We start from the raw sequence: 25,017 nt of genomic DNA, 5'->3' as shown, positions 1-25,017 counted from the left end.
TACATATATATATATGTATATAATTAAACCTATCTTTCCCTTAAGCTTCATCTATAAAAGTGATGGAATAGAATTAAATAGTCTCTTAAGTTACTCACCCATTTAAGGGAGATCTTTCCACCTATCCTGTAAATTATCAGAAACCAGGCCATTTTTCTTTCCTGTGATTCCTGTGATTCAAGAATAGACAGTGAATTAATTATGTTGAATAAAATTTATTTTATTCAGAATGAAAAAAACACACCAGCTAAGAGGAGGTCCTTAGGTAGCACCAAAGTAGGTCCCCCCCACACACACACACACACAACCCTCTAAACTGCTCTAACAGATGCTCTGGGCTGAATAATACCCCTCACCCTCTGCATGTAATAGAGTATGACCATTTTTGCCCTATAAACTTTTTCCCTCTCATCTTCAATCTGCATTCTTCAAATACTCAAGTTTCAAGGGAAGGTCAGAGTGGTTGAGTTTCCCAACAGCTGTTCAAACCTTGACACTTACAAAGAAAATCCTGGCTCTCTTCTCAACTCCAGCATGTGACCTCAGAGCCTGATTGTTTTAATAAGCCCCTAAAGCTGGATTCTCATAGCTTGTAACTTCAACAGTCTCCCTCTTGGATTCCAAGGTTGTGGTTTCATAAGGCAAACTTTCAAGTTTGCTCACAACAGGCTAATGGATAAGGATAAGTCAGGGACTATCATTTGATTTAAGTTCCAAAAATCACTGAAGATTGAATAATAAACAAGTAAGCAAGCCTCCCATCCAGAGATCTCCTTCATAAAATCAATGAAATGTTCATTTTCTATTTTAATTTGGCTTTATATTATGTGTTCTGTTAGGAATTCGAGTACCTTGAATAAATTCAATTGTAGAATGCAATTGGAGAAAGATCTCTGCCTCAGTTTTATGGGTAGCTTGTCTCCCAAATGGCATGGTAGAGAAAAAAACAACAATTACGCTAGCATAGAAGTCAGAGGATTTGACTAACTTTTAGATCATGGATAACAACTTCTATTCTCAATTGTCTCGTCCTGAAGGAGAGAATTGTACTAAGTAACTCTAAGTTCCCTTTCAGTTCTAAATCTATATTTATTGATTACCTTGGCATCATAAATACGGGTAGCAGTTCTGGGCAAAGGGAAAACCAGATGAAGGGTAGGAAGGGGAAGAAGGAAAGAATGGTACTACAGCAAAAAGACTCAGAGGTGGCTGAATTGCTTGGTCTAGAACCAGAGGAAATCAGGAAATGACTGCAAGAAGCATACCCCTCCCCAATATCAGCATTCTGAGACAAAGATCAGATTAATCTATCCTGGTTATAGTTCTATCTGCTTGTCTCAGATTTTTCTAGCCTCTAAACTATAGACCTGACTATTGACTAAATGGGTCCTACTCATCTAACACCTAGCAGGGGTTGGCTTGTATTATTAATTATCTTTTGTCTATATATGAATGACTTCTTTTTAAGTTTATTGCAAATAAGAACACGGCAAATGCCTCTTTACATCCCCTGCCCTAGTGGCATTTGGTATAGTTGTAAGGGTTTAGAAAATAACTTCTGACTTATTGAGAAATGTTGAAAAGGAAAAAACAGAAAGGATTAGTAATATTTGATACTTAGATAGTTATTTAAGGTTTTCAAAGTGTTTTTACAAACATTAACTCATTTAACCTTCATAAGAACCCTGTTGTGTAAGTATTGTCAATATCATAAAAGCTCATAGATGGAATAGATGAATTTATTGGCTTGATTAAGGTTATAGCTAAGATTTGTCAGAGGAGGGAATGAAACCAAGGTTTTACTTACTCCAGATTTAACACTTGTTTTATTATATTACATTGTTATGAAAAATATCACTGAAGTAGGAGGTATGGTACTATGCAAAGGAGAATGGTAAATTTTCACCCTCTGAACCTATATAAAAATTTGAAAATCTTCACCCAATAAAAGGGTTTAGAAACCTGGATAACAATATTGATAATAGAATCGTAGCTGTTCTATCCTGTCCTCCTCCCCATTTTATAGATGAGTCTTCTGAGACCCAAAGAGATAAAGGTCTTGCCCAAAGAAATACAGCAAGTTTGTGGCAAAACGGTTATTCTCAGACCCAAAATTTTACTCATCAGCTTTTCCCTTCTTCCTTCCTCAGTTTTCTATTAATGTCACAGTTTTCTATTAATATCACAAAATCTTCCCAGTCATCCAGACTTGTAACTTAGTTGTCATCCTTGATTAATCATTCTCTCATCAGTTGCTAAATTCTATTGATTCTATCTTTGATCTCTCCTATATATACCTTCTTCTCTAATTCTTTCACACCCTGTTGCAGACCCTCATCATTTCATGCCTAAACTATTGGAATAGCCACCTAGCGTATCTGCCTGCATTAACATTCTCCTTGGTCAAGTTCATCCTTTACTCACTGATAAAAGAGATTTTCCTAAGGAATGAATCTGTCATATATGCCCTCAATAAACACCAGTGGTTCTCTATTACCTCCAGGATCAAATATAATATCTTCCATTTTAAAAAAGTTTTTAATGATGGCTTTTGTTTTTTACATCATCAGTTTTCCCCACTATCTTTCCCCTTCCCCCTCTCAAAGAGCCATTCTATATAACAAATACTATTTTTAAAAGAAAACAATTCAGCACAGTCAAGTCAATCAATACACTAAAAAAGTTGGAAAATCTGTGCAATATGCAAAAGTTGTGGACCTCCTAATTCTATTAAGTAGTAGTTTGGGAGTGTCTTCTCATATTTCTTCTTTCAATTTATTCTTGATCTCTACAATTTTGTTAAATTCACTTTTGATTTTTGGCAAGTTATTCTTTCCCATTTTTCATTAGTGTAGTTATTAAATATGTTGTTTTCTTGCCTCTCCATATTTCAACATCAGTTTGAATAATTTCTTTCATGTTTCTCTGTTTTCATCACACTCATCATTTCTAATAGCAAGTAATATTTCATTGCATCCATGTACCACAATTTCTTTAGACATTCTTCAATTAATGGACATCTACTTGGTTCTAATTCTTTGCTATCACAAAAGAGTAGGTTACATTTACATAATTTGGTGCATATAAGGACTTTCTTCTTTAATTACTTCCTAGGGACATAAGTATAATAATGGAAAATTTGGGTCAAAGGATATTGGCATTTTAGTTCTTTTGCATAATTCCAAATCAGTTCACAAAATAAAAACTCACAGCTCCACCAACAATGTATTATTGTGCCTCTTAACCTACAATAACTCCTACATTGACTATTGTCATTTTTGCCGCCTTTGCAATTTACATGGTGTGAGGTAAAACTTCAGGGTTGTTTAAATTTGCATTTCATCCATCATTAAGGAATTGGAGCATTCTTTCACTTTGATCATTAACTTTGTTGTTCTTCTTTTGAAAACTGTTTGTTCATATCCTTTGAATGTGGTAGGTATTTAAAGTGTTTTATTACCTAGCTTCTTCCTTTCTAATTTTCTTATATTTTACCCTTCTCCACATACTCTGTAATCTAGTGACAATAGTCTCCCTGTCATTCCTCAAATTCAGTGCTCCATCTCCAGACTCCATGTCCAGAATTTTCTTCCTCTTCATCTCTACTTCCTGGCTTCCCTTGCTTCCTTTATGTTCCAATTAAAATCTCACTTTCTTCAAGAAGTCTTTCCCAGTGCCCATTATTGATAATATCTTCCCCTGAAATTGTCTCAATCTTGTTTGTACACAATGGTTTGCATGTTGTCTTCCACATTGCTACTTGAGGGCAAAGACTTTTTATCTTTCTTTGCATGCCTAGCTCTAAGCAGTGTCTGGTATATAGTAAGTGCTTAATAAATGCTTGTTAAAGCAACAGTATCCAATGATCAACTATGAATAGCTAAGTTCTTCTCAGCAATCAATGATTCAAGACAATTCCAAAGGACTCGATGGAAAATTCAAAGCACACCAAGAGAAGGAACTAATGAACTCTGATTGCACACTGAAGTATACATTTTTCACTTTATTTTTTTTCCATTTTTTATTTTGGTCTGCTTCTTTCACAACATGACTAATATGGAAATATGCTTTACATGATTACACATATATGACATCTAATTGTTTGTCATTCTAGGGAGGGAGAAGGGAGGAGAGGAGGGACAAAATTTGAAACTCAAAAAATATTTTAAATGAATGTTAAAATTGTTTTGATATGTAATTGGAAAAAATAAAAACAAAAAACTATTTAAAAAATAAATGTCTGTTAACTTGACACTAACTATATAGATATTGGACATTCCTAAAAACCCAGAGTGATATAATCTTTTTTGTAGGGTAACCAATACTTGTTCTAATTTTTGAGTGAGCTCTATTCAATTTATACAGGTAAAAATGTTTGCTATTTTTTTTATTGCAGTTGGCAAAACTAATTTTCTTCAACTAATTTTTCCTGTGTATTTGCCTGTAATTTGGTAAATTGCCACCAGATGGATAGTGATGCCTACACTACATAGCTTCCATGTACTACATTCCTAGGTTCCCCATAAATAAAAGAAGGGAAAGGGAAAATATCCCCCCCCAGATTATTGTAATGACTTCCTAACTGATCACTTACCTCCTAATATTAACTCCTGTTCAACCTCTCCTCCTCATAACTGCAAAAAAGTTAATAAAACAAAAAGTCTGTGTCACTTCCTATTCAAAAATCCTCAGTGACTATTTCCTTTATAATAAATGTAAAATCTTTAGCTCAGCATTTAAAATCCTCTGCAATCTAGTTCTCACATGCTTTTCCAGACATTTCATAATGTAATTCTTCTTTCTTGCACATTTTCAGCTCGTATTAGTCTATTTGCTATTTTCCAAACTTGCATTTCATTTCTTCCCTCCCTTTATCCAGACTTCCATCCATGCCTGGAATGATCTCACTCCTCCCATGCACCTTGAGGAATTTTTATCTCCCTTTAAAGCACAGGCTGAGTGAAATACTTCTAAGAGTCTTTAATTTTGTTTAAAAGCTTAATTTAGGTGTCACCTCATACATGAAACCTTTCTGATGCCTATTCTAGTTCTTATTGTTTCCTCCCTCTTCAGATGACCTGGTGTATTATATTGTATAGACCCCTTAGAATGGAAATTGTTTGAATCAAGAGACAATTTATTTTGTTTTATTTTGTTATTTTGCCCAGAACCTACTGAAGTGCCTTGGACAGAGTAGAGATATAATACATATTTGATGATGGTGCAATAGATAGAACAGGAGAAAGGAAGATCTGACCTCAGACCTTACTAGCTGTGTGACTCTGGGCAAGACATATAATCCTGTTTGCCTCAGTTTCCTCATCTATAAAATGAGTATTATAATAATAGTACCTACCTCCCAGGATTTTTGTGAGGTATTGATAAATGATATAATAATTGTAAAGTGCTAGTGTCTCACACATGGTAAGTGCTATGTAAATGTTTTTATCATTATCATCATCATCATCATTAGTATTATTATTAAATTAAGCTGAATATGGGAGTGAGGTATTATGAAAGGAAAAAAGAAGGATCATATGATGACTTCATAATAGAAATATTTTTAATAGATTTTCCTTTCTGTGGTTCACAAAGTACATAGGTGTATGTCACAGGGAGGGGAGGAGTGTTATAAAATCAATGTCATCTCTAGTATTTATTCCTCTCTCTCTCTCTACAATGTATTAGAGTTCATTGGCAGACTCTCCTCTTTGATCAATGAGGATTTGTATAATTTTTTTTCTCCTTTGAAAATATCAGAGGACCAAAGTCATCATTTTTCAGAGCTCTCTTTCTTAATAGTCCTATCTTAGAGGAGCTCTTGTTGCCATTGTTATTTTAGTCATTTTTAAGTCATATCTTAATCATCCTTTGGGGGGGTTTCTTGACTAAGATACTGGAATAGTTTGCCATTTTCTTCTCTATCTCATTTTATAGATGAGGAAACTGAGTCAAATGAGATCAAGGGACTTACCTAGAGTCACATAGCTAGGAATTATCTAAAGCCAAATTTGAACTCAGGTCTCCCTGCTTCCAGGTCAGTGTTCTATCCACTATTCCACATAGCTACCCTCATAGGGTCCCCCAGAATAATACTTTTCCAACATTAGACTGACTTTCTGCTTTAAACAAAAAGTAATTCTTCCATATTTGCCTATATTCTCAGTTTGTACTTTCTGATTAAATGAGAAAGGAAGCAATAGTTATGTTGCTTTTGTTTGTATCCTCAGCTCTAACCTTGTATATAGTAAATGCCTACTAAATGCTTATTGTCTGGTAGACTGATTGAACTATAACTTTGGAAATTTACTATTCACATGGATCACTAGGTATACCTGACTCACATATCAAGGTCAAGAGGCAAATACCTACTGTAGAACCTAAGTGCCCCGGCTATAGCAACACCTGGGAAAATGAACCTGTTTCTAGATTAGTGCCAGAAACTAATTTCTAGGGAGCCTTTCATCCTCATTACTTCCACCAACTGCTACCATAGGTAAGTAAGCCTAAGAGGAATGAATCACTATACACCTAACTCCACCTCCTGGCCTACTCTGGAAGCCAATGACCCTGAACTCCTTGCTATTCCTCACACACAACACGTCATTCTCCATCTCTGGACAATTTTCCTGGCTGACCTCCATCTCACTCCTTATCTCCTTTCTTCCTCTGACTGCCTTCAAGTTCCAGCTTAAAAATACCAATTTCTATGAGAAGCCTTTTCTAACACGTCTTGATTCTGTTGCCTTCCCTCTTTTAATTATATCCAGTTAACCTGTATATAGCTTGTTTGTATATAGTTCTTTGAATGTTTTCTCTCTTATTAGATTGCAAGTTCCTTGAGGACAGGAGCTGGCTTTGTTTTTCTTTGTAGCTCCATGGAAACATGGAAGGTGTTTAATAAATGTCTATTGACTGAATGACTGACACCATCCTCTCATTACTACCATGCCTGCTTTGCACAACAGATGCAACTCCTAACTCTGAAAAAATCAGAGCTGCTTAAAGACTCAGAAAAGAAACTAGTTCCCACCGATGTCCCATAAATTATGAATTGATTCAACATCAGAAACAGATTGGATTTTATCAGTGAAAATTATATTAAAGGAGATATGTCACAATGTGTCTTGCCCCTGAACCATAAGGATCACTGAGTTTTCCCAGTTGTCCTGCAGCTGAACTGTCCTATAGGTAAGAGCTTTAAGAGCAAAGTCTATATCTCCAGGGCTTCATGAAGAGAGTGATTAATTGATAAATTATTTTCATTCATTTATTCACTCAGTCATTCAGAGGAGGTAAAATATAAGCCCCAATTTCACACTTGGTACAACTGAAAGGGAAATGGTCTAATTTAACTGTTACATTCATGCTTTTATTGATGTCTCTGATGACAATACAACCCTTGTGACAGTTTGATTTGGAATTTCAAGATTTCAAATAGATAAAGGGTCACACCTAAATGATTTATACTTCATCTGATGCAATGGATCACCTAAAGCCCGAAATCAAACAATTCATTTAATAAAAATATATCCAAATACTCCCAATTGAAACAATTTCTGAGAGGGTTAAAAAAGCAATTCAAGACAGTAAAAACACATATAAGTTTTGGGAAAGGCGATTAAAAACAATAAGAAGATTCTCAAAGTTCTGAGAAGCTTCCTACTGAAGTCCTAAAAAAACACATTTATATTATTCTAACTCAAGGAACCCATACCTGGGTCTCAGGTTAATGTAGCTAGAGGCAAAGTTAGCCCAAGCTGACCTAGCTTTTCACTTTAGCTCCCTAGCCCACAATGAGCCAAGCTGGTATTATAAGACTGTGGGAGGTTAATTCACACCTCACTAGTTCCATTAGCATCCTTGCCCTATCAGGTTCCTTGGATAACATACAAATCACATAGATATATTCACTGATACAGAAAAGGTACTAGAAATTAGGTGCATTTTTTGGTCCATCTTAAAACAAATCATTAGGTCCCCAGCTTTGATCTGGGAAAATAAGATTGAACATTCAATTATTCCAAAAGGTCAGTTCTATCAAAATAATTAAAGGACTAATCACCAGATAGACCACTTGTTTAGGGGTTATGAGATATTATAATGTCAAATAAAGAGAATTATAACCTTTTAGAAGTACCTCCAGGTTAGACAAAACAAAGCATAGGAGTCAGTAGGATAATTTTGGAGTAAAAAGCATCACTCACATTATAACCATCTCTTTCTACTTAGAGAGGTGGCATATTGTGGTAGATGGAGGAATCAAAAAGAACTGGTATAGGGAGGCTAGGGTGGCACAGTGGATAGAGCACCAACCCTGGAGTCAGGAGTACCTGAGCTCAAGTCTGGCCTCAGACACTTAATAATTATCTAGCTGTGTGGCCTTGGGCAAGTCACTTAACCCCATTGCATTGCAAAAAAAAAGTTTTTAAAAGAACTGGTATCACATTTCACTTTTTATATTTATTATATGTATGAGCCTTGACTCACCATTTCACCTCAGTTTCCTCATTTATAAAATGGGAATAATAATACCTATAATTCCTAGGGCACAGTATTATGAAGATGAAATGACAAATATAAAGTGCTTTGTAAATTTAAAAGCAATATATAAATGCCCATTTTTGTTATAAGAGACAGTGAAATGGAGAGAGGCCTTGGAACCAAGAAGATCTAGGTTCAAATCTAACCTCTGACACATACTAACTGTGTGAACCCCTGGATAAGTACTGTTTAGCTCTGAGGTATGAATGTAACTATCCTCTAAACCACCTCTGAGAATCCCAGGACCCAGCAGAGATCGTGAGGTGAAAAATAATGACAAATAAGTTTCAGCAATTGTGATTTGCTAAAGCCTAATTAAGACAGATACCTCATCTATATAAAAATGAAAATTGATTGACACAGTTGGAGTTACAGGTAGCACAAATTTGATGATGAGAATTTTACCATCAAAATAGATTTTTCAAATAGAGACATCAGCCCTGAAAGAATCCAAAGATTTTTGTCAGCTTAGGTCAATGAGGCAATTGGCTAAATCTCCTTGAATTAAAGATGGAATCTCAACTAGAAAGGTTGGGAACAAAGTATATATGGTACCAGTGGAAGCATCTTTAGGGGCTAGGTCACTTTTCACTGGCCAACCCTGACTAACAGTAGCTCTTTCTTCAATTTCCTCATTTGTAAAATGAGTTTAATTTTAATGTCCTACCAGTTAAGAGATGCTGTGAAGTTACTTAATAGCCTTCCTTTCTTGTAAAATGGAAATAATAATCATCATTTTATACATGATATTAAATATAAAGGAGTCTGAGGGCCATAGATAATGAATCTTCAATGACCACTCCCATAAGGGAAAGGACTATTTATGTAGTATTTACTATACTTGTCACACTGTGTTATTATATAACACACTGTTATTATATTAATATACCTTGTTAAGCAAAGTTTACAAATTTTATCCCATGTGATTCTCATAACTACTTTGAGAGATAGATAGTATCATTATCCCTCATTTTATAGATGATCAAACTGAGACAAATAGCACTTAAGTCACTTGCCCAGGTTCACACAACTAGTATGTGTCAGAAATGAGATGTGAACCTACACCTTCTTGATTCCAAAGCCTCTCTCTATTTTTATCATCTCTCTCATAATAAGATAGATTATTTCTATTTGATTTCAGTTCACTTCAGTTCCACCATCATTTATTATACCAGGTACTATTTGAGGTTCTGGACTACTAAAATAAAATGAAGAGTCCCTACCCTCAAATCATTTGCACTCTCCTTGGGGAAAGCAACAGTTTCACATATAAATGAGACTACTATGGAGTCTCATAGCCTGAGTGCCAGGGATGTTACATTTCACTCTCCTTCCAAGATTCTTCTGTATCCTTAAACAAGGTCAGAGATGTATATTGTATCCTATATAGCAGTCCCACAAAGTTCCACATTCAAAGTTACTCTTGAACTTTAGTCCCACACACTGGCTTCTCAGGGATTTCCTGAGGGACTAGCAGCAACATACGGTCACAATATTGTCTCCAAGTTCACCATCATTCAAGTCTTGGTCAAGCAATGCTTCCATTGCCTTTTCCAGGAACTGAAAAGGACAAATGAACAGACCAGAACAAAACCCCCAAAGTGACTTGCCAAAGGTCACAGTTGGAAAGATCAGATCTGAATTCAAGTTTTCCTGACTTCAAATCCATTACTTTATCTAATGAGTCACCTTGCTAACTTTTTAGACTATCTCTAAGTGTCTATATATATATATATATATATATATATATATATATATATATACATGTCGATAATATGGACATCCGTATATATATATATATATATATATATATAAAGTCACACATATACATATATGCATATATAAACACAAATATAAGATAAATGCTAATATAAATAAGGTAATTTGAGAGGGAGGGCACCAGCTTTTGAGAGGTCAGGAAAGATTTCATAAACAAAATGGTTCTTGAGTTGCATCTTAAGAATAGAATACTCTAAGTCTTTAAAAAAATAAATACAAATCTGATGAGCTGAAGATGGGGAAAAATTAGAAGTGAAATTAAACAACCATGGTGTATTAAAACTCAAGTAGATGGAAATCACCGATATAAATATTCTCAGAAAAAGATTTCTCAGAATGTATAGTCACATAGGAAAAGATTCACAAAGGAAGAATAACTGAGGATGTCAATCAGGAATCGAGCACTGAGGACCCCCAAATTCCTTTATTTATACTTGAATATTAGCAAATTACTTTCAGATGCAGTTACTTAATTCATTTATGCAGTACCCTAGTGCTGACATGGGGAGAATTTCATCTTGGTTAGACTGGGGATCTCTCAAAAGTCATGCTGCAGAAAGATGTGAGAAAGTTCCACAAAGGTGGAAATTGGATTTTGGTGGCTAGGGCCAAGGTTATTATTTCATTTCGAGCTGTGAAGATACAAAATGAAGACAGATATCAGGGAGAATTATCTCAGATTTCCCCTCTTCCTTGGGCCATCTGTATGTTTGCCCCCTCCAACATCAATGCAGTAGAGTTCATTTTACTTTAGAAATAGAAAGTTTCTCTTTAAAACAAATCATGAGATGTTTCGTTGTATTCAAAGAATTGGCTTTAATCTGACAGAATTAATCAGTCACACAGTTTGGGGGTTAGAAGATCCCCAGATCAGTTCTTTTCTTTGTATCAATAAATAAACATCTTAATCCTGTACCTTCTTAAAACCACATCAACAACAATCAGAGCAATAAACTATATTTTTTCACCCAAAACAATGTTACAAATCACATCTTGGGTAAATAGTACCAGTAAGTTCTCAAGGGAGGTGGAGTAGGAATGGAAACTGCCCTGAATAGAAGCAAGAAGGGTGCTGGGTCCTCCAATATGGGGCTACTGCTAGAGAGGCTGGAAGAAAGTAGGAGCACAAGGGAAGACAAAAGAGACAGGATTCGAGAATTTAGAGTTTAGAGTTTGATGACTTCCTGTTTTAATTATCTTGCTGACTTAGGTGCCAATAATAATAGTCCTCCTTTGATTTCATAGAAGACCACACCAACCAAATTAATGGTAGAATGACTTACATATTATGATTATTATAGTGAGGGGTATGTTATCCAAAGACAGCTTTCTAGAAGCCTTTTCTAGAACCATTCCACCCCTGGCCTGATTTGATAGAAAATAGCATGATGATCTGGTGATGGTCTGGATGTTATGGGAGTCTTTGAATATGGATTCCTATCCTATATGAGTGAGTCACTTTGGTGCCTTACAGCATTAGATAAAACTTCAGTCGCCAGCTAGGAACAATGGAATAGTATCCCAGTTCTATTTTGTTAATTTTCAGAATTGGGGTCATGATTAAGGGGGTGACTGAGGACATTCATATTGCGCTACTAGAGGTGAAATTCTTGGACGGGCACAAGATGGCAGAGTTTTTGCTTTTTGCTTTTGCATTTGTCAAGAATGTTTTCATTAATCAAGAGTAACTGTAATAAATTCAAAGATGTAGTTCTGACCATAAATGATGCCAACTAGTGATCCCACAGTATTATTCCCATAACCCACCAGGCAATTTCTGGGAAATCAAACTCTTTGGGTTGGTGGGGGGGGGGGAAGAGGGGGGGAAGTATGGTTGAAGGACTGAGACAAAAGCCTGCCTTGATGCCCAAAGAGAGTCAGATTTGGATGTGCCTTGTTGTTGCAGCCTGGAATTGCCAAAACATAATGGTGCCTTGGAAATATATGAGGAGTTTGATTGTACTAACAATTATTCTACAGAGAAGCAGGTTTGCATACACCATGATTTCATCATTCTATCACCAGGTGCTAAGTGACATTGTTTCTACATAACTGGAAGTCCTCTTCTACTGGAAAAGACACTGATTTTGGAGTGAGTGTGGCTAGGTTCAGATTCTAATTCAATCACTTATTACCTATGTGACTTTAGGCACATCTCTTAATCTCTCTGGACAGCTAGATGGAAAAGTGGATGGAATGCCAGGTCTAACCAGGTCAGACTCATCTTCCTGAATTCAAATCTGGTCTCAGAATTACTAGTTGTGTGACCTCGGGCAAGTCACATTACTCTGTTTGCCTCAATTTCTTTATTTTTAAAACGAACTGGAGAAGGAAATGGCAAAACTACTCCAGTATCTCTGCCAAGAAAACTCCGAATGGAGTCATGAAAAGTCAAGCATGACTGAAAAACCACAGAACAGCAAAAACAACTTAATCATTCTGCATGTCAGTTTTCTCATTTTTAAAATGATCTGTATTGATATTGGAAGTTCCCTAAGGGCGAAAAAACCTTATGGGTTGTTTCGAGCTTCTCCTTGAACACAGACTCATCTTTTCAACATCAATACTTTACTGTGGATGTGAATCAGAATATATGATAATCTCCTGAGAATTTCAAACAAGAGCAATGGGAAGGGACTTTGTTGTTGGGAGTAGGCTACAATACTTTCCAAGTAAGAAATCATGAAAGTTAATGTTCTCCAATTGCATCTAGGGGTGAAGGTCATATAACTAGAGTATGGGCACCATGCAACTGTACAGAAGAAGGCTCACCTTTCCCTTCTCTTAAGGTCCCATTGCCTGAGAAATAAGTTTACATTTTTGCCCAGTTTGGTTTATCCTTTGGTGTAGAGGTGGAGTCCCATAGACCCAGGAGTACTGACTATTGAGAATTGACAGGATTCTAGGTTCGGTGTTACAATCAACCTAGCAAAAGAAGCCTCAGAAAATGCTGTCCTGGGTGGCAAGGAGACGGATGTGGGACTGGATAGGAGTGGGGGTTATGGACAATAATTGTGCTTAGAATATAATGAGAATAATACTACATAAGGTACTAAATACTACATAAGTACTAAACTGTGAAGCTAATCCTTCTCCCCTCTCCAGAGAATTAGGTGATATGGAGGGGAAGATTATGTCCCTCTCAAGTACTGGGGGGACATGCTTATTTGTTTGTATTTTCTCTACCTTTAAAATATTCTTCTCTGATTTTTTTTTAAAGAAGAGTAAAGGCCATCAAAGAAATGTCATTTGTTAGTGTTTGTTGTTCCTTCTCAAACAGAAGTGACATTGGGAAGATGATGTCATAATTTGCAAGTGGATTGAAGTGAGGGAAGGCTGAGCAGAGTCACCAACCTCATTCTCTCCTGCAGAGCTATCTGGGTCCCATGGCAAGATATAGCTCAGGATGACTGGAGATTATCTTGAATGCAGTAGGAGATCTTGACCCTTTAAGCTAAAGTCTTTCCTAGGTTTGTTTGTCTGAGGTAGTGCCCCTTCTGTGATTAAGGATAAGTAAGAAAAGGATAAGCAAAGAATAGCCTCTTTTTCCTAATAAATCTATTCAAATCAATCTGGGAGGGAAGAACCTCAGAGTTTCTGGTCAAAACCAGAAACAATTGCTATTTACACACACACTCTGAACCATCTGGAGCTCAAACAATGACCAAATGAGGCTTGGGGGGGATCTATTTTTGGCCAATCAATGAAAACCTGAGAAATACTGAGCTTTAAAAAAAACCAGGCCTCCTACTGCACCCAACTCCAATTGTCCTGATCCATATCTGACCTTTGAAACCAATGGCTTTATGGGAGAAATCGATGCCAGTGACTTAGCACAGCACCCCCTCACTCAAATCCAATTCACATGCTTATCATGGCATCACCAACGAGAGTCAGATTTAGATGTGCATGTCGCATGCTGGAATTGCCAAAACACAATGGTGCCTTGGAAATATATGAGGAGTTTGATTGTACTAACAATTATTCTACAGAGAAACAGGTTTGCATACACCATGATTTCATCATTCTATCACCAGGTGCTAAGTGATATTGGTCTTCTTCTAGAATGAAGGATAAACATTTATTATTATTATTATTATTAATAATAATATTAATATTTTGTCACAATTGTATGCCAGAACTTATTCAGACTTTTCTAAACTAATGGGCATTCTCTCATTTTCTAGTTCTTTGCCTCCACAAAGAGAGCTGCTATAAAAATTTTATAATGTTTAAGTTCTTTTTCCTTTTTCCCTGTTCTCCTTGGGAAACAGATCTAAGAGTGGTATTGCTGAGTCAAAATATATACACAGTTTTATAACTCTTTGGGTGCAATTCCAGATTGCTCTCCAAAATAGTTGGATCAGTTTTTAATTCCACCATCAGTGTATTAGTGTCCCAATCTTTTCACAACCCCTGAAATATTTGTTATTTTTCACTTCTACCATTTCAGCCAATCTGCCAAGACCATTTTTCATATGACTATATATAGCTTTGTTTTCTTCTTTGGAAAACTTTGATTATTTATCAGTTAGAGGATAATTCATATTCTTATAAATTTGATTCAAGTGCCTATATATTTGAGATATGAGACTTTTATCAGAGAAACTATCTATAAAATTCCCCCTGCCCTATTTTCTGCTTTCCTTCTAATCCTGATTCCATTGGTTTTATTTGCACAAACTCTATTAAATTTAAAGTAATCAAAATTATTCATTTTACTTTCCAATACTCTTTCTCTTGTTTATTCATAAATTCTTTTGTCCATAAATCTTATGGGCAAAATGTTCCATAATCTTCTAATTTCCTTCTGAGGACAGCTAGATGGTACAGTAAGTAGAACACTGACTCTGAAATCAGGAGAACCTGAACTCAAATCTGACTTCAGATACCTACTAGCTGTGTGACCTTGAGCAAGTCACTTAACCCTGATTATCTCACATCCAGAGCCATCTTCAGTCATTCTGATCAATATCTGGCTACTGGACCCAGATAGTTCTGGAGGACAAAGCAAGGCTGGTGACTTAGTTCAGCCCTCTTCTCATCCAAATCCAGCTCATGAACTTGTCATGAAATCACCTCCCTAATGTCATGGTCTTCTCCAAGAATGAAGGACAAGTATCAATTTACTTATAACCCCCCCCAATATGTCTAGGTCATACAGTCATTTTGATGTCATCTTAGTAAATGGTGTAGGATATTAATCTATACCTATTTTCTGCCAGACTGTTTTCTATTTTTTCCCCAATACTTTTCACCAAATGGTGAGTTCTTAACTCCAAAATTTAAATCTTTACATTTATCTAACACAATTTATTACTTTGTATTATATACTTACTCTATTCCACTAATCTATCATTTGATTTTTTTCATCAGTACCAGATAGTTTTAATAGGAGGTAGAGAAGGAAAAGCAAACCACTCTAGTATAGTTGCCTCAAAAACCCCACATGGAGCCAGATAAGAGTCAGTCAGGACTCAAAGGGCTGAACAGCAAAACTATTAGACTTTTCTTTACATTTTTATTCATTTACTCCTTTGATAGCATTACCTTTTGTACTCCTGAATGAATTTTGTTATTATTTTTCTAGCTCAATAAAATAATTTTCGATAGTTTAATTGTGATGAAACTGCATGAGTGGATTAATTTAGGTAGAATTGTCATCATTATTATTATATTGGCTTAGTTCACCCATAAATAATTACTATTGCTTCAATTATTTAAATTGTACTTTATTTATATAAAAGTTTTGTAATTATGTTTATAGACTTCCTAGGTTTGTCTTGACAGGTATACTCCCAGGCATTTTATGTCATCATGGTTATTTTATATTTCTTGGTACTTCTTGCAAGGATATGTTGGTAATATATACAAATGCTGACAATTTGTGCTTTTATATTATATCTTGCAACTTTGCTAAAATTGTTAGTTGTTTCAGCTAATATTTTAATTGAATCTCTAGGAAATTCCAAAAATGCCATCAAATCATCTACAAAAATATAGTTTTATTTCCTCATTGTCCATTCTGATTACTTCCATTTCTCTTATTGCTATGGCTAATATTACACTAGAAAGCTGAATAGTATTGGTGCTAATGGGCATGCTCGGTTCCCTCCCGTTCTTACTGGGAATGCTTCTACTTTATCCCTTTTACTGACAAGGCTTGCTGGTAGCTTTTAGATAGACATTTCTTTTCATTTTAAGGAAAATTCTATTTCTACCTATGATTTCAAGTTTTAAAAAAATAAAATTGGTTGTATTTTGTCAAAAACTTTTTCTGCATTATACATATAATCATATGATTTTTGTTGTATTTCTTCTCTTTTAAGAAAGCAACATTATCTTTCAAAGAGAGTGGCAACTTCTATCTTGGTCTATTTGGATACAATGGTAATATCCATCTCAGAACCTGCCCAAGAATCTGGTCCTAAATTTCTGTGGACATGCCCAAGTTTGTGACTGAAGCACTCTTCCACTCTAATTATTTTTTTTTGCCATATATGACCTCGTTCTTTTTCTTCTTCTTTCTAGCAAGATAGTCAGTTCTTTTAAGTACTAGGTCAGGATATGGATGAAAGTGACAAATATGTGGGATTCAGAGAAACTTAGGAAGATCATGCAAAATGATGCAGAGGGAAGAAAGCAGAACAATAAACACAGTGTCAAATAACGTTAATGGTAACAACAAGGAAAAGTGGTCAAACTCTACTGGATTATAGTAAAGCATCTTGGAGCAAGAGAACTGATGAGGAAAGACCTTCATGCTTATATTAGAGATATTGAGACTATGGATGGAAATGTGGTATGTACTATTATATCAACACAGATTTAGGATGGAAGAGATCTTTAAGATCATGTAGTTCAGTAGTTCTTACCTCTTTGTGTGTTCTAGACAACTTTAGTACTCTAGTGAAGCCTACAGATATTTTCTTAGAACAATTTTTAAATATTCTTAAATGATGGGAGAGGAAAAGGGCATAAGCATTTTTGGTGGTTTTGTTCAATCATATCAGTTATGCCCAACTGTTTGTGATCCCATGTGAGGTTTTCTTGGCAAAGATACTCGTTTCCTTCTCCAGCTCATTCTATAGATGATGAAACTGAGGCAAACAGGGTTTGTGACTTGCTCAGGGTCACACAGCTAGTAAGTGTCTGAAGCCAAATTTGAACAAAGATGAATCTTCCTGACACTAGGCCTGGCATTCTATCCACTGTGCCACCTAGCAGTCCATTTTAAAAGGCACCTATTATGAGCCAGGTACTATGCTAAGCACTTTAGAAATATTATTTCATTTTATCTTAACGAGTCTATGAAGTAAGTGAGGACATACTAAATTTCATTTAGAATCTAGTGAAAATATAAATATAATTTTCTCCCATTCTTGAAATCTATTCAGAGACCCTCAGTTAAGAACCTCTCTTCTAGCCTCCCCCCTAGTTCTATAGATTAGGAAACTGAGATCAGAAGAGGTTAAATAATGCCCTCTTAGTCACACAAAGAAGCAGGAAAGAGCCAGGATTCAATCTCAGGTCCTCTGACTCCATATCTAAAGCAACAACTATATCTGAACTGTCTTTTTAAAAATGCTTTTGCTTGTTAAAAGAAAGGTAGGGTTAATGAGGGAGGTAAGGGGAATACTGGGAGTGACTTGGGGAAATTACTACAGGGTAAAAAATAAAGTAATAATAAAACATTTTAAAAAATATTTGAGATAGGGGTGGCTAGGTGCCCCAGTGGATAGAGCATGGACCCTGGAATCAGGAGTATCTGAGTTCAAATCTGGCCTCAGGCACTTAATAATTCCCTAGCCATGTGGCCTTGGGCAAGCCACTTAACCTCACTGCCTTGCAAAAACCTAAAAGAAAATGTTTGAGATGGGGGTGGTTTATAACCACTTTCTAAATGTTTCCCCCTCTCCAGGTACTTCTTTAGGAAATTTGAAATTTTCAGTCCCATCCAAAAAAAAACAAAATCACATTGTCTAGCACAGACAATGTCTTCCTTATAGAACACTCTACCCCTGCCTAGAGATTCCATTTCAGTCTGAAGGATCTCTTTAATTGTGTCCCCATTTCTGATTAATAGTATTTCCAAAGACATGAATGCTTTATGTAAGCTAGCATATCAAACCTGCCGATATTGTCCCTACTCTCTGAGTCCAAACAGAAAGAACCTAATTCCTCTTCTGAATGACAACCTTTCAACAAATGCCAACTTGCTTTCACAAACTTACAGAAAGTTAAAATAGGTCACTCACCAGCTCCAAGCTTTCCTTTCTCTAGGTTCCATATTTTACAAGGCATCTTCAGCTCTATCACCTTCCTCTGGAAGCTCTCCAGTTGGTGATGAACTTCTTGAGATGGAGCACTCATAGCTGTACCCAAAACATGTGATGTAATTTGATCCAAGAGGAATACATCAGAATTGTCGACTCTTAACCTTTACTGTATGTTCCTTCTAATGTCACCTAAGCTATTGTTAACATTTTGGGCTGACATTTATTTTTTTGCATTGTGGACTAAAATTCTTAGACTTTTCTTTTCCTATGTCTCTCTAGTTTTCATCAGGTGCCAATACCTTTCTGTGACTATCTGTTATTGTCTCTTCAGCCCTCCAACTTGTAGTATTTTCCATTGACAGTAGAAAGGAAAGGAGAAAGGAAGAAAAATTCCAGTATGGAACATGGCTATATCTACTAAGGATCAATTTGCTACAGGATCTTATTGTATCCACCAAGCCCTAGCATACTTTAAAAAAATTATTCATTCTAGCAGCTTTCATATATAGTCCAATAAATAAAAACCTGAGAATGGGGCAGAAAGAGATGAAGGAAAACTCAATAGCTCAGAATGATTTTTCAGTCCTTTATCCCTACTTATAGCACCTTCAAAAAAGTGTCATTTTTTTTAAAAGAAAAGGATATAAAATTTTTCAACAGAAAAATATATTCAGAAATTAAAAATAAAAGCTTTTTCCTGAATATGAATGTGCCATCCAAGCCTTTTATCTTTCATTCTCCTTCCCACAAATAATCCAAAGCAAAATTCAAAAGTGATTATTGCCAAGGAGATGCCACCTCTGGAGCATTGCAGTGAGAATTCAGGATTAAAAACTCAGTATTTATGACAAGAGCTTCAGAGGCAGGCTGCCTTTGTCCAAGTAATGATAATTTGCCTAGCCTTTTAAGGACAGCAAAGTACTTCAATCCTATAAGGTAAATCCTAGACAGATTTTTATGACCATTTTACAAAGGAGGAAACAGACCCAGAAAGATAAAAATGCCTTTCCCTAATCTCAGAAGCAGGATTTGATCCCAGGTTTTTTCCTGACACTAAATTGTTATATTACACTTTGCTTACACAGTACAGCTAAATTTGCATCTCCTATCTCCATTATCTTAAAAACAAAATGAAGTTACCAATATGACTGTTTATAAGAAATATGTGGAGTTTTTTCATGTTTTTACTAAAGGTAAGAACCTTGATAGGTACTATAAAGGTATATAAAACATAGAGTAGCATTTTCCCTCAGGATATTGCATTCTATTTGGAGACACAGATCCACATGGGAAGCCAATTAAAAATTCAAGGTAATACATATTAGTAAATTGTTAAAATAGTAAAACCAACAATAACAACAACAACAAATCATTTCTGGGAGTCAAGAAAAATTGAATTTAGGCTTTTGTCTTGCCACTAGTTAATAAAAGCCAGAATTTATATAGCATTTTAATATTTGAAAATATCTTTATAAATATCATTGCATTTTAACTTGATTCCCACTATTATCCTTCTCTGTTTCTATGCCTTGCACTCTGTTCAGCCCTATCCATCCTCAAAACCTAACCAGAAAAGAACTTGATAAAATTAAAATAGCTATGAACTTTTGCAGATTACAAGACATTTAACCATATTATGAATAAGTGTAATTAGATTGTTTCCAGCTTTCTTGTTCTGTACTGTGATGATTTTTGTTCATACTGATGTCTGTAAGGATCTAGTCAAATTTATAGTTTAAAGGATATATGGGACTATGACTGACTTAAAAGTACTGAGATTAATTTTAGGTATTTTATTCTCTAGGTTATTGTTGTTTGGTGGAGGGAAGTGAGAGTGAGAGGGAAGAAGAGAAAGTGTCTGGTAGCTGCTTGAATTAAGAATGGCAAGTTAGAAGGCCTCCTCTCCAATATATCTTAATAATTAAAGATCCAATAAAAAATTACTTTTATTTTATAGGTCCAATGTTCACTGGGAGAATTAACAAAACATGGGATAGAAATTTCAGAGAGGCAAATAAAAGCCCAATATAAGGAAAACCTTTCAAACAATTGAGTCAGGGAAATTTCCAAATAATTAGTGTTATTCACAAGAGGAATGGAATGTCCCATAAGGTAAAGTTTCCCCCCACCCTGGAGGTACTTCAGCAAAGACTGGTTGATCACTTGTGGCTATGGTAAAGAGAGGATTCTTGTTCAGGTATCAGGTATAAATAGGTTGAACTAGAGAGTTGCTAAAGTTCCTTCTAGTCTTGAGAATCTAAAATTCTTCACCCCCTACAAAAATCTTGTGAGGTCAGTAACTTACAATTATTATCAGTTCTGTTTTACTAGTGAACAAATTGAAGGTCAGAGAAGTCAGGTGATATGCCCAAATTTATGTCATCCCAAAATGATGGAACTGGGCCTCAATTCTAGCTCTTTTGATTCCAATTCAGTGGCTTTTCATCTTTGCATAAAGCTAACCTTAGCCCCCAATGTGTAAAAAGTTTTTCTTTTCTAAGGCATAAATGAATTCATGGGTAATTGAAAACATGTATTGAAGAATGGAAGAATGGATAAATGAATATAAGATAAATGAGTGATTGAATGAATGCATGAGTGGTTGAATAGATGGATGAATGGATGAATGAATGAAAAAAGAATTTATAAAGTGTACATGCAAAGTACTGAGTTTGAAATAGAAAGAGTGAGTCAGTCTTTGTTCTCAAGAAGCTCATAGTCTAATTAGAAAGGATAACCTATAACAGAATATTCGGCTGCCAGAAGGATGGAAATATGTAGGAATCCAAAGATTCAGTGTTTGTGGAGACAGAAAAGGCCAGGAGACCTTAGGTGAAAACGGAAGCTCAGATGTCAGTGCCAGGAACCTTCAAGACACAATAGAAACTAAAGCATAGATAACTATGGAAAACACTATGAGTAGGGAGAATAATGAAAAGACCTGGGAACTCAATCATAGGATCATAGTAGGATTTAAATCTGGAAGGAATCTCATGGGCCATCTAATCCAAACCTTTCATTGTATAGATGAAGTTGCAAACCAGGAAGTCAGGAAGATGATGTCATGACTTGGAAAGTGAAATTGGATTGTGCGGAAGTCACCAAATTCACTCAGAAGTTAACATTCAAGGAGGTAAATTAATTTATCCAAGATACTACAAGTTAAGAATATTAGAGGCAGACTTTGAACCTAAATCTAATTCTCCATATTGCTTCAATTCTGGGTTACTGCAGGGCCAGAGAGCCACATTTGCAAAGTAACTTTAATCAAAAAAAAGTACAACATAATAGCTTAATACAAAAGTTGGAGGTCTTGTTGACCTGAAAGATATCTGTGAAAGAGACACCAAAAGTTCGAGGATGGTTGTATGAACATCCTTGTCCTTACTGCTTCCTTGGAACCTTGAGGTTCCCGTGGCTCTCTCCCTCACTCCAGCTACATGATGCACAACTGGACCATAAAGAAAAATATGAAACAAATATCTATTTCTCAAAGCAGACAGATCAAGGCATCAGAAGAGCCACAGAATTATCCAATGTTGGTAGAAAAACACTTTAGAAAAAATGCTTAAGTCAGCCTGTCCTCCCACCTTTTGTCTAAAACCTCTTTCTTGACTTTTTTTTGCCTATGTTTCAAATGTCTAAAACAGAACTTTACTTAGTTTCAATTTCATTCTTATTCAGATCTGAAAGTAAATCCATCGTGTATGCGTAAGGAATCACAATGTTCCAGGCAAGAAAAAGAGGGGACAGGAAATAAATTATTTAAAAGGCATTCATTAGGCTACCACAGTTTTTATAATATGCATTATTTATTTGATACAGAAAGATATTATTTTAATTTATGCAGATAAATTAGCAACAATCCCATAAGAAAGGAGTATTTGCCTAAATAATCTTAAGTATGGGAGAAGCTACATAGCTAGCCTTAAAGAGTCAGAAAGACATTATGCTTGCTGTGTGACCTTGGTCAAGTCACTCTCAGTGCTTAGGACAACTCTAAGTGTGGGCTGCAAACTAGTTGTCACTCTAAAATAGGCAGATAAATACCCACACTGGGGTGTGCTGGTGCCAGTTCCAGCAGTTGGACAAAGTCAGTTGTGAAAGTTTCCTTGTGAAAATGTTCACCTTAGAAATTGGCAAATACTACAAATCAGGGTTTGAGTTATTGTTTTTGTTGATTTTTCAAGACAAAAGAAAGTAATGAGAAAATATAAATATAAAGCTTAAAACTAAAAGCGTGTTATATGTATATCTCATCTACCACTTGAAACTGGTTGTTAAAAATCTATCGGCACAGTACTGAAGTTTCCATACCAGGGACTTCCCCACACAGATGAAATCACAGGTCATGACCAAAAAAAAAATCACAAATAACATAATTCGAATATGGCATTTTGGCCTATTTGACAAATATGGCAAACAGAAAACATTTATTTTTATGTTTGAATAGGGATGTATCTGCCTCCAGAGTCTCCCCTCATACTTTAAGCTCTTTGTTAGTAGGGATGCTTCATTCATTGTATTCACATTCCCCAGTGCATAGTAATTAAATAGGGTTGACTATTGATTAGTTAATCTACCTTCCACATAGTTGACAAATTGATATTCCTAAAACATGGATTCTGAGTACATTGCCCTCTACTCAAAAAACTACACTAATTCCTTCTTGTTGATAGGATAAAATACAGATTCCTCAGCCCTAGAATTTAAGCCCATTCATCTTTGAGAATGAAAACTGAACAGCAACAAGAAAATCTAGCAATGTCCGACTCCCACTTACCTTTCTGATCCCAACTCATAGTATTCTGATGGGCATTCTCTCTGTTCTGGTCAGTCTGGCATGCTAAGTTATACTCCCCCGTGTCTGGAATGCATTTGTAGCTCCTGGGTGTTACTGTTATGTCTGACTCTTGTTTTTCCTCTTATTTTTTACATGACCCACACTTCCAGCCAGAAAAGGGGAGGGATAGTTAAAGACCTCATAGATTGCCTTATCCACCTCCAGGACCAATTTTCTCCTGTTCTCTCTCTCTCTCTCTCTCTCTCTCTCTCTCTCTCTCTCTCTCTCTCTCTCTTTTCACCCTCTAGAGCCTAATAGATAGGTCATCACAATTGGTGATTAAAATTAATAAAAATGAAATACAAGCTCATGGTTTCAGGGACAGACATAAAGTCTCAGATTACATTCTAATAATGTCCTTAGGACTTTAGCTTTATATAGGAGAAACACCTCAGATAATATGACCTACAAGTGGTCTTGACCTTCAAACCAAAAGCAAGGTCTTAGATTATATATTATGTGAAATATAAAATGGTCTCAGTGTTGCCTCTCTTCCCTGAGCTCACCCTAATCACACTTCATAGAATTGAGAGAGAGAATCTTCTTTCTATCCCCACCTACCTTGCTATCCCTCCAAATTACCCTATAATTGTTATGTCATATCTTATATGTACTTTTTAATGCATATTTTAATGTATATTAAATATTTTAATTTATATTAGAAAGAGAACTGTACTTTTTTGAGAGAGAGAGAGAGAGAGAGAGAGAGAGAGAGAGAGGAGCCCAGGGAGGTGGGGGGTTTTTTAAATGCTCTTCTGTAGTGGGTTGGCAAATGGTGGCACTTGAGGAGTGATCTTGCTCCTTGTTCAAGTATCCTCCAATGGGAAAGCTATGTACTGGTCTTTCTTGTCCAAGGTACATGACCTCTATGTTCAACATGTCATTTCCTGTCAGGCCAGCATCAATGGGCAAGGTCAGGTAACTGGAAACTGAAAGGTGGGGGAAGCTGTAGGAAAGGTAAAAACTCCAAGGCCACTCCCATCCTGGAATGGAGTCATTTTGAACAACAGAATTCCCCAGATAGATTCAAATAATATTTTTCTTCCACAAAATGTGTTTCCAATCACAGCATCCCCCACATCCATAATTCCCTGCATCAATAATCAGTTAACAGTGGAGAACACAAGATTAACATCCACTATATAGTGAAATGTCTGTGTTACAAGGGAGAATCACTCAAGGGGGAAATACTTTCATGTACAGTCAGAGGGAAAGGAAGAGAGGAAGAGAGAAGGCAAGTTCATTCTCTTTCTTACCCAGACAAAAGAGGGAAAAAGTCAATTCTTCATTTGTCCTTTGTCCCTGGAGCTCTTTTTTTACAGACTCCTCTCTGTAGGAGCCCACCCAGTCTCTGGTCCGGTGCTATATCCTTTATCTGATCTCTCCTCTACCTGTGGTCTCTCCTTTTCCAGCTTCCCTCAACTCTTGGAACATCTAAATTTTGTGCAGTAAAGACATCCCCTCTGGATCCAAACCTGGCTTAGTCGTGGTCATACCTTTGTGAAGGAGCGATTTCATTATTCCCTGGAAACTTGCACCAGGGTGGTTACATTTTCTCTCTCACTCTTACAA

The 25,017-nt window shown here is 35.9% G+C and overlaps 1 long non-coding RNA gene across 2 annotated transcripts in view; it reads right to left on the bottom strand.

Moving 5' to 3' along the window:
- Positions 1-23,481, bottom strand: part of LOC141508227 (uncharacterized) — a 79,456-nt gene extending 55,975 nt beyond the window's left edge. For both annotated transcript variants that reach the window (XR_012474367.1, XR_012474366.1), the window contains exons 1-3: positions 23,386-23,481; positions 18,582-18,698; positions 99-170 (exon numbers count right to left, since the gene is read on the bottom strand). This is a non-coding gene — a long non-coding RNA (uncharacterized LOC141508227). The remainder of the gene's footprint in view (positions 1-98; positions 171-18,581; positions 18,699-23,385) is intronic.
- Between the last annotated feature and the right edge of the window lie 1,536 nt (positions 23,482-25,017).

Source organism: Macrotis lagotis, chromosome 1 (assembly GCF_037893015.1).
Source record: "Macrotis lagotis isolate mMagLag1 chromosome 1, bilby.v1.9.chrom.fasta, whole genome shotgun sequence".
In the NCBI taxonomy this organism is placed as follows: Eukaryota; Metazoa; Chordata; class Mammalia; order Peramelemorphia; family Peramelidae; genus Macrotis; species Macrotis lagotis.
The sequence above is the reverse complement of the archived record's forward strand: the minus strand, read 5'-3'. Positions and strand labels throughout refer to the sequence as shown.